The sequence below is a fragment of the Cryptomeria japonica genome, chromosome 9 (genome assembly GCF_030272615.1).
Source record: "Cryptomeria japonica chromosome 9, Sugi_1.0, whole genome shotgun sequence".
Classification (NCBI taxonomy): domain Eukaryota; kingdom Viridiplantae; phylum Streptophyta; class Pinopsida; order Cupressales; family Cupressaceae; genus Cryptomeria; species Cryptomeria japonica.
The window spans coordinates 650,234,052-650,243,801 of NC_081413.1; positions in this window are offsets into that span (position 1 = coordinate 650,234,052).

The following is a 9,750-nucleotide window of genomic DNA, read 5'->3' on the forward strand; positions in this document are numbered from 1 at the left end:
AATGGGAGAAAATGGAGTGAATACGAAGAAACAACAAGCCAGCGAGTACCCTTAGGTCATGCAAGAGATACAAAGCAGATGTAGTGTGTGGCTTGGATTGATGGTATACAATTGATCAAAATTGGTTGGACAATCTGGTGCAATTGGTTTAATTACCCTGGTTGAGTCAAAGCGTGACAGTTGATGTCAGTTGGTTGCTTGGACAGGATAAAGTCTGAGTAAGTGAATCAAAGTGACCTGATGAGACTTAGACAATTGATGTAATTGCACGATGAAGTCAAGGTATATGAAGAAAAATACTCGTTGAGACTTAGACAATTGATGTAATTGTCTGTTATGATTGTGTTTGATTGGTTAATCAATTGATAGTGTGTGCGTTGTAATGGATGGTTGTGATGAATCATAGCAGCCCCGTTGAGACTAGGTCATTATGAGAAATGCATGTTGTAGTCTAGGTTTGCCATGATCGATTACCTGTTGAGACCGGAAGATACTTGATCAAAGTATCTGTTGATAGTCTAGGTGTGTGTGAGTTGATGCACCTGTGTATATAGAGTAACTTGCTTGATTGGGTTGATGGGAAATGATGTAGGGTATGTGATGCTGATTAACGAGATGGGGAGGGTGGGGGGGTTCGATGTTAGATAGAAGAAATGGAGGACCTATGACTCATTCCTATGAAAGAAGAGGAAAATAGAGTATCCATTGTCATTACTATGTATGCATGATATGGATCTATTATAATTGTGTGGATGGATGGAATGCAACGAAATGCAATATATACAGATGAGATGGAATGACGATCCATAGTGCTTTTATTTTTCATCATTGAGCATGATAGTATCAATCTTGGATGAGGCAGTAGGAACCAAGGATGGAGCATCATACTTGCAAACAAACAACATAAATAAAGAATAAAGAATATGGACCTTCCATAATGGTTCATGCTCATATGGTCGAGGTATATGTTGTAGTCAGCAAGCCGTAGTGATCCATGACTGTAGTTTGCATATGATCACATAGCTTAGTGAACTTCTCACGTAGACACCATTAGTACATGCCCCAGAACTTCATTGAAATAATTCATAGATATAGAAACAATGCTTAGGAACCATCTCGACCACTCTTATCACTTGTGGATATCCCAGAGTAGCATAGGAACCTGATATAAATGAATAAATAACCTACAAATCAACCAAGTATTTGATAGCTTAAACATAATTTTCTTTGTCAAAGAAAATGTTATCATGTCTTTGTTTTGGTAAGGAAGGATGCATCCTTGTTAAGACAATTTGCATGTCGGTGTTGATTGTTTGGTTGATGTAATAAGTGGTCATCATTTGAGTTTTTCACAATGTTTGTTTCGTACCTGCTTTTTAAAAAAAGCGTATGTACAAAAGTGTTGCCATGTTTTTGATTGATTTTTTATGTTTTAAAATGTTCTTGGATTTTGTGATTGTTTTTGAATGTTTTTGAAATTTTGTGATTGTTTTCCGAATGTTTTTGGTATTTTGTGAGACAGTTTTTTGAATGTTTTTGGTATTTTGTGAGACAGTTTTGAATGAAGAACTCAATGAATCACAAGTAATGCAGAATTCACTTCCATCAATAGGTTAAGGGCATTGCCCCCATTTTCGACATGACTATGAAAAAGCGGGATGCAAGATGCATGAAGTACTAACCTTGATTGTAGATCAAAAACAAGCCATGGTTTGAATGATGGATGAGTGGATGCAATAAATGTGATCACAACAATCTTGAAAGACAATGGAGCCATAGCCTTTATGAGCGGTGTCTGTTTGCTAGGTTTTCACCATTGTACTTACCCAAGGTGCCACTGGAGTGGTTGTTCACCGTTTGGATGCATGATTTTTCTTTACTATTTTGATTTTTTTTTTTTGTATTTTCTTCAGGACATTTATCTGAATGTTTTTGGTATTTTCCTGGTATGTATGGGAGCCTGATTCTCTGTACAACTTATGTATAAAACCATTTGAGGTGCATGTTATTGATTGGATCTGCTAGCGGTTCTCCTTCTGAAGTAGCCAACTGATATGCCCCAGACCCAAATACAACAGTAATAAGATATGGACCCAACCAGATTGATTCAAACTTTCCCTGATGTTCTCTATTTGGTTGGTTATGAGGATTCTCTCAAAGAAAAAGATCACCTACCTCAAATGTACAAGGTCTAACTCAGTGATTATAGCTTCTGCTCATTCGCTGCTAATAGGCTTTGAGGTGGTTGTATGCAGCTTGTCGCCATTCATCAAGTAGCTCTAAATCTTGGAGACATGATACTCTATATGCTTCATCATCTATGAGATTATGCAAGGAAACCCGTAGAGATTGTATCTCAACCTCAATAGGAAGGATGGCTTCTGCACCATAAACCAATGAGTAGGGAGTTGTACCTGTAGGGGTTCGAATGCTAGTTCGATACGCCCATAGTGCTAAATTTAATTGAACATGCCAATCACGACCGACATCATTGACTATCTTCTTGAGGATTCTCAATATGTTTTTATTTGATGCCTCAGCCTGACCATTTCTTTGTGGGTAATAGGGAGTGGAAAAGCGGTGTTGGATGTGAAACATCTCATAGAGCTCACAGACATCCTGATTTTTGAAAGGAAGCTCATTATCTGTGATGATGGACATGGGCACACCATACCGGCAAATGATGTAATTAAGGGTGAATGAGGTGATCTGCTTGCCGGTGACTTGGGTAAGTGGAACAGATTCAATCCACTTTGTGAAATATTCAGTAGCGATAATGATGAACTTGTGGTCGTTGGATGAAGATGTATGGATCTTTCCTACAAGGTCAAGGCCCCATTGAAAAAAGGGCCATGGTGTTGTGATTGGTTGCAATTCCTATGCTGGTGCATGTATCAGGTCTCCATGAACTTGGCACTTCTTGCATTTTCTGACAAAGTAGTAGGAGTCTTTTTCCATGGATGGCCAATAGTATCTAGCACCCATGATCTTATTTTCTAGTGAAGGACCGCTTGCATGATTTCCATAAATTCATTCATGTACCTCTTCCAAGGCCTTTGTTATCTCATTTTGTTCCAAACATCGAAGGAGAGTACTATCAAGACTGCTCGGTATAGGGTTTCAACAATGATGGTATATCGAGCAGTTTGGCGAATGAAGGTTTTACGTTGGTTATTCGATTGGTTAGGAGGAAGTGTGTGATCGCGGAGGTAGGTGTAGAACTCACCATACCATGGGGATTCAGAACCGACAAGGTGACATATCATCTCAGATTTGGGGATATCATAAGTGGGAATCCAAAGTTGTTCTACCAAGAACTCATAGCGTGTTGAATCATGTGGAAGATCTAGGAGAGATGCAATGGTAGCCATAGCATCAGCAGCCCGATTCTAATCTCTGGGTATCTGCTCAAAGGTGATAGTAGTAAATGATGCCTTTAAACTATCCACCATTTGCTTGTACGACATGAGTTTGTCATCCTTGGTCTGATATTCATCAGTTACTTGTCAGATGACCAGTTGGGAGTCGCCATATATTTGTAGCTCTTTTAATTTCCATTGTATAGCTAATCTAAGTCCTATGAACAAGGCCTCATATTCTACTATGTTGTTTGTGCATGGAAATGTGAGCCTGTAAGACTTCGGGATGTTGTCACCTTGAGGTGTGATAAACAGAATGCCTTCCCCCGAGCCATGCCTCATGTATGAACCATCAAAGTATAGTTTCCATGGTTATGCTACCGTGATCATGAATATCTCTTCATTTGGAAAATTGGAAATAAGAGGATGATCACCTGTGAGGGGTGCATCAGCCAATTGATTTGCAATAACTTGGCCCTTGATAGCCTTACGATCCACATACTCGATATCAAATTCACTTAGAATCATCACCCATTTGGCCAGCGGCTAGTCAATGTTGCTTTGCTGAGTAAGTATTTTAGTGGATCAATCTTTGCAATAAGTTGTACTTTATGTGTCAATAGGTAGTGCCTCAGTTTAGTGGCTGCCAAGATTATTGATAGGCAAGCTCGCTCAATAGGTGTGTAATAAAGTTCATAACGACCAGTGTGAGAGAGATGTAGTAAACAACACACTCTTTCCCTTCTGCATTGTGTTGAGCCTATAGCACTCCTAATGTCGTATTTGTTGCGGAAATATAGAGCAAAACAGGCTTACTCTGATCTAGTGAGACTAGCAATGGTGTATTCATGAGATAGTCTTTAAGCATCTGGAATGCTTGTTGGAATCTGGTATCCCATTGAAAGTAGATGGTTTTGTGTAACAGGTGTGTAAAGGGGGGACACTTATCTACCAGTTGTGCAATGAATCTTCAGATGGATTGTAGCCACCCTTGTAATGTCCTTAGCTGACTAATGTTCTTCGGAGGTGGCATGTCCATGATATCTTTGACCTTTGTTGGGTCGACCTCAATGCCTTTGCTTGAGACAATGTATCCTAGAAGTTTCCCTAAGGTTACTCCAAAGACACATTTATTTGGGTTGAATCGAACATGATATTGTTCCAGTCTATCAAAGATTTTCTCTAATATGTCTAGATGACCTCTGGTTAATGATTTTTCCAATAAGTCATCAACATAATCTTCCATTATGGTATGCATCATATCATGAAAGATGGTTGTCATTTCTCTTTGATAGGTCGCTCCTGCATTCTTTAGACCAAAAGGCATTACATTCCAATATTATGTTCTCCATGGATATGTGAAGGTCATCTTATGTTGATCCTTTGGTGTGATCTTTATCTGGTTGTATCCGGAAAAGCCATCCATGAGAGAGAGCATGGCATGTCTTGTTGTTAGGTCTACGATCATGTCAATGTTTGGTAGGGGGAAGTAATCTTTAGGATATGCCTTGTTTAGATCTCTCAAGTCATTACAGATACAGATGCCCCCATTTGGTTTGCCGACATGCACAATGTTGGATATCCAATCTGCATAATCAATTGGTCTAATGAAACCAACATCTAGGAGTTTCTTAAGTTCTTCTTTGACTAGTACCACAACCTGGGGATGCATCTTGCGAAGCTTCTTCTTGACAGGCTTGGCTCCTTCTGCTACGGTGAGGTGATGAATGACTAAATCAGGATCAAGACCAGGCATGTCCGCATATGACCATGCAAAGTTAATCTGGCATTTTTTGAAGAATTCGATGAACTTAGGCTGTTCCTCTGGAGTTAAAAGAGATGCCAGGTGTATGTGGTGAGGAGTTTCAGGAGTCCCCACGTTGTATTTCTTTTGTCTCTTCAATAAGGACTGTTGATCGTTCCTGTCGTGTACTAGAGGGGAGAATGTCAAACCTTTCATCCTCAGGTGGCTCGGAGAGGTTTTCATCGTTGGATACACTCTTTCTTTTTACTTTTGTGGGATCAAACAGTTTCATAGTGTGGTTTTCACTGGAAGATCTATGTTTTATTGTTATATTTTTGCAGCCGAAAGATTTGGCATCCAGCCCAAAGTATGTTGCACTATTAAGTTCAATGGCGAATCTAGCTTTGTGATCCCCGCTTGGTATGTTATCTCGTAGTTCCAAAAAGTCAATGATCACCTCATCATTTTGGAATTGGTCAAGGCATGGGGAATTAGATTGGTTCCATTCGATGAGTTTGGGGTGGATAATAGGCATTACCTCATTGATCAGGTTAAGTTCATAAGAGGTGTCAATGAGGGTTAAGACGTTGTGGTGAAGGTCGTTGATGGTACTCTCCCTATCAGAATCAAGCATAGGACGTGACATAGGGTCTATGGAAGGTGTTTCCAGTTCAGGAACCCAAGAGGTTTTAATTTGCACTTCTCCATAAACAGGGATTTCTTTGTGAGGTGGAGGGGGTGATCTGTCTTCCTCATCTGAAGTATTGAGATGTATTGAATCAAATTCCCAATCATGTGAGTTGATCTCTGAGTGGCTTTCCAGTATCCGTTTACTATACCATACTGGGATATCCTTTGAGTTAAATATCGTAGGTGTGATTGGTTGATGTACCATTGTAGAGGAAATGATTGGTGCTGCAAGAAGGTATTGGCATTATGTGAACCGACATGAGCCTTATGTGAACCAGCATGAAGACATAATGATATTGTATGTTGTCATTGATGTCAATATGAGACATAGTGTGAACTGGCACATGTGATAAATGAAGAAAGAGGAACCGACATATGTGTGAACCGATATATGCCAAAGTAAAGCGGCATATTTGTTCAAGGTGAACTGGCATATAGTTATGGGAACTGACACATGGAAGCACTATATGACTACCGGTTGGTAGGCAGCTTCCACTTCGGGGTTTCAGGTTGGAGTACCTCAAGTTTGTGTGACTCAATCGGTTATCTTTGTGTGATGAGTTAGCAATATGATGGAGGACAGATCATGTTGCCACGTAAGCTCTGTGTGCGTGAAGGATCTTGCATGAAGATGAATATTCCTATCTACCTCGGGAATGTGCGAAGTCTATCAAACGGTGATAATGCGTGATGGGTTATCAGCTGCCATGAAAACGATGGATAATGGACGATGGAAAATGTCTTGAGATCGATTCAAGATTAGTGCATTTAATGCAGTATGATTCAACGGTCAGGATCAAACTGTTTGAATTGCTCAACCTGACGGGTTTAGGGTTTAGGGTTTTTGCTACCGACCTGTATGTTTCCTATAAGGTCTATGTTGGGTTTCTGTCTAAGGTTGTTGGCAAAAGTTGTGAGTGTGTATCCAAGGAAAGTGATACGTGATTCTTGCCAAACCAAAGGAGAGAAGAGATACCTGCAAAGTGAATGTGCAGAAGGAAAAGAGGAGCCTAAATGGATCTGCATTAACATTGAGTGCTGTTAATAGATCATTGTAATACCTGTTGATCTCTAACCACTTCAACAGTTGTAAAATCCCCTAACAGGGTAGCCTTAACTGGCTTGATTCAAATCCCTTAAATCGGGTGGTCTTAACTGGCTTGTCTCAAATCCCTTAACTGGGTAACTCGAGGCTAATGAGTTTTGAGAAGCTGGAGAAGCTTAGGAGATCCTTTTAGCTATTGAGTTCTTAAAATCCTCTAACAAGGTGACCCTGCCGGGTTTAACCCTTAACTGGGTATCCCTTAACCGGGTGATCCTTAATAGGATCGGTTCCTATGAAAACCTATTGTAATGTCCTTAATCAGACAAGGCTCTTAACAAAGCGGACTTCTAAAGAGTTCAAAAAGCAGCTTGTGGGTATTCATCCCCACCATGGTTTTTCCCAGTTGGGTTTCCACGTGAAAAATATGTGTGTCATGTGTAATGCTCTTGTCTTGTGATGCTCTGTTTTATCTGTTAAGCACATGAAGGTTCTATGTTTTATGCCTGTCTATAAAACACATTGAACTCACTGTTGTGAAGATCTGATGGTTAAGTTTACTAGTTTGTGGATGAGAATATAATGATAATGTGGTATTGATCTAAGAGAAAAGCTTATTAAGTGATCGGTTCATGACTGATTGAGCTATACTGGATGTTACCGGTTGCACTCTATTTTACCGGTATCCCTGTTTGTTAGTCATTTGGGGTATTTGCTATCAAACTGGTTTTTGACTGTATTTGTGTTGGTACTAATTCACCCCCCCTCTCAGTACCGGTTTGGTACTAGTGGTTCATCATTTAGTTATCAATTGGTATCAAAGCACTCTAGGTCCTATGTGTTGTAAGCTTAACCGCTTGAGGAAAAGATCCTATCCAAATGATGAAGAGGGAAGATCCAAAGTTCAACAGGGAAAACTTTGGTATATGGAAAGACAGGATGAAGATATTCATCAAAAGCATGGGTGTTCAACACTGGAGTTATGTTGAAAATGTATATGTTGCTCCTAACGGTACTCTCACCGATGACCAAAAGAGAGAGATACAAGAAAATGGGCAAGTCATGGAAGCCCTCATTAGTAGTCTATCTGACATTGAGTTTATTGATGTTCAGGACAAGGCTAATCCCAAAGAGGTATAGGATACTCTTGAGAATATCTATGGTGGTGATGAGCATGTAAAACAGGCTAAGGAAGAGAGCTTGAGAGGAAAGTTTGAAGACATGCAGATGGTTGAAGGAGAGACCATTCAGCAGTATGGAATAAGAATCAAAACAGTTGTTGGAGAAATAAAGAGTGCAGGTGGCAAAATAGAAGATTCCACTGTGGTAAGTAAAGTCCCGAGATCCCTATTGTCGGTCTATGCAATAAGGGTTGCTTCTATTCAGGAGCTGAGATCAAAAGACAAGTCTAAGGCGTCCTTGGACTCCATCATAGCCAAGTTGACAGCCTATGAGTTGAACAGTTTTGATGGTAGTGTTCAAAAGTCAGAATCAACTTTTAAAGCTTCTGCTATACCATCCATGAAAAAAAAAGAGGCTAGCACTAGTGGGGAACCTAGTCAGAACAAAGAAATGAAGGATGAAGAGTTTCTGATGGAATTTGAAGCTCTTCTAGCCAGGAGATTTCCAAAAGGGACTGGTAAATACAAAGGTAAGCTTCCTTTGAAATGTTTCTCCTGTAACCGGATAGGACATATTGCTATGAACTATCCTAATAGTGACAACAAGGATAAACCGGAAAGGTTCAAGAAATTCAAAGGAGGAAACCGGAGAAATTGTTTTGTGGCAGTTGATGAAGGTGTCACAGATGAGGAATCAGAAGATGAAGAGAATGAAGACATTGTGTTTGTTGTTGTAAAGGAAGATGTGGCAGACAAGAAGGCTCTTGTCTCTCGGTTTGATGATTCCAATGAGTGGATCATTGACAGTGGTTGTTCTCACCATATGACTAGTGACCGGAGCAAGTTTCTATCCTTGGAGGAGTATGATGGTGGTGTGGTTCGCTTTGGCAATGATGCACCATGCATGGTCAAAGGAAGAGGGTCCATCTCTTTGAATGAAAAGAGTAGTGCTGACAATGTGTACTGGGTTGATGGTCTCAGACACAACCTTCTAAGTGTTGCCTAGCTAAATGACAGTGGTCTCACTCTGCAATTCAAGAATGGAGTTTGCAGAATCAAAGGTGAAGATGGTAAATTGGTAGCCACCGGCATGCAAACTAAAGGTAACCTATTTCATCTAAAGGCAAATATAAGTACATGTATTATGGCTAAGCTTGATGATAGCTGGATATGGCATAGGAGATTCTGCCATGTGAACTTTGATAACATTGTAAAGGCTAGTAAGATCAAGGCAGATAGAGGGTTACCGGTGCTGAGCAAACCAGATAATACCTTGTGTAGAGAATGTCAATCGGGGAAAATGTCTTCCTCGACCTTTAAAGGTAAATCTTTCACTGCTGACAACTTGCTTGATCTTGTGCATACCGATTTATGTGGTCCTATGAAAACTAGAAGTGTGCAGGGTGATAGGTACTTCATGATTCTCACTGATGACTGCTCAAGAATGATGTGGGTCACATTCTTGAAAGACAAGTCTGAAGATTTTGGGAAATTCAAAGCTTTCAGAGCATTAGTGGAGAAGGAAAGTGGTAAGAGGATCAAATGTCTCAGAACTGATCAAGGAGGGGAATTCACTTCCAGTGAATTCAACAAGTATTGTGAAGAATTTGGCATCAAGAGACAGTTGTCTGCCCCCTGGACTCCATAGCAGAATGGCCTATCAGAGAGGAATAACTGGACTGTGGTTGAAGCAGCTAGAACTATGTTGATCCAAGGAAAGGTTGCTCACACCTTTTGGAGAGAAGCGGTGAGCACTCCAGTTTACGCTATGAACCGGGTACTCATCAAAAAGGG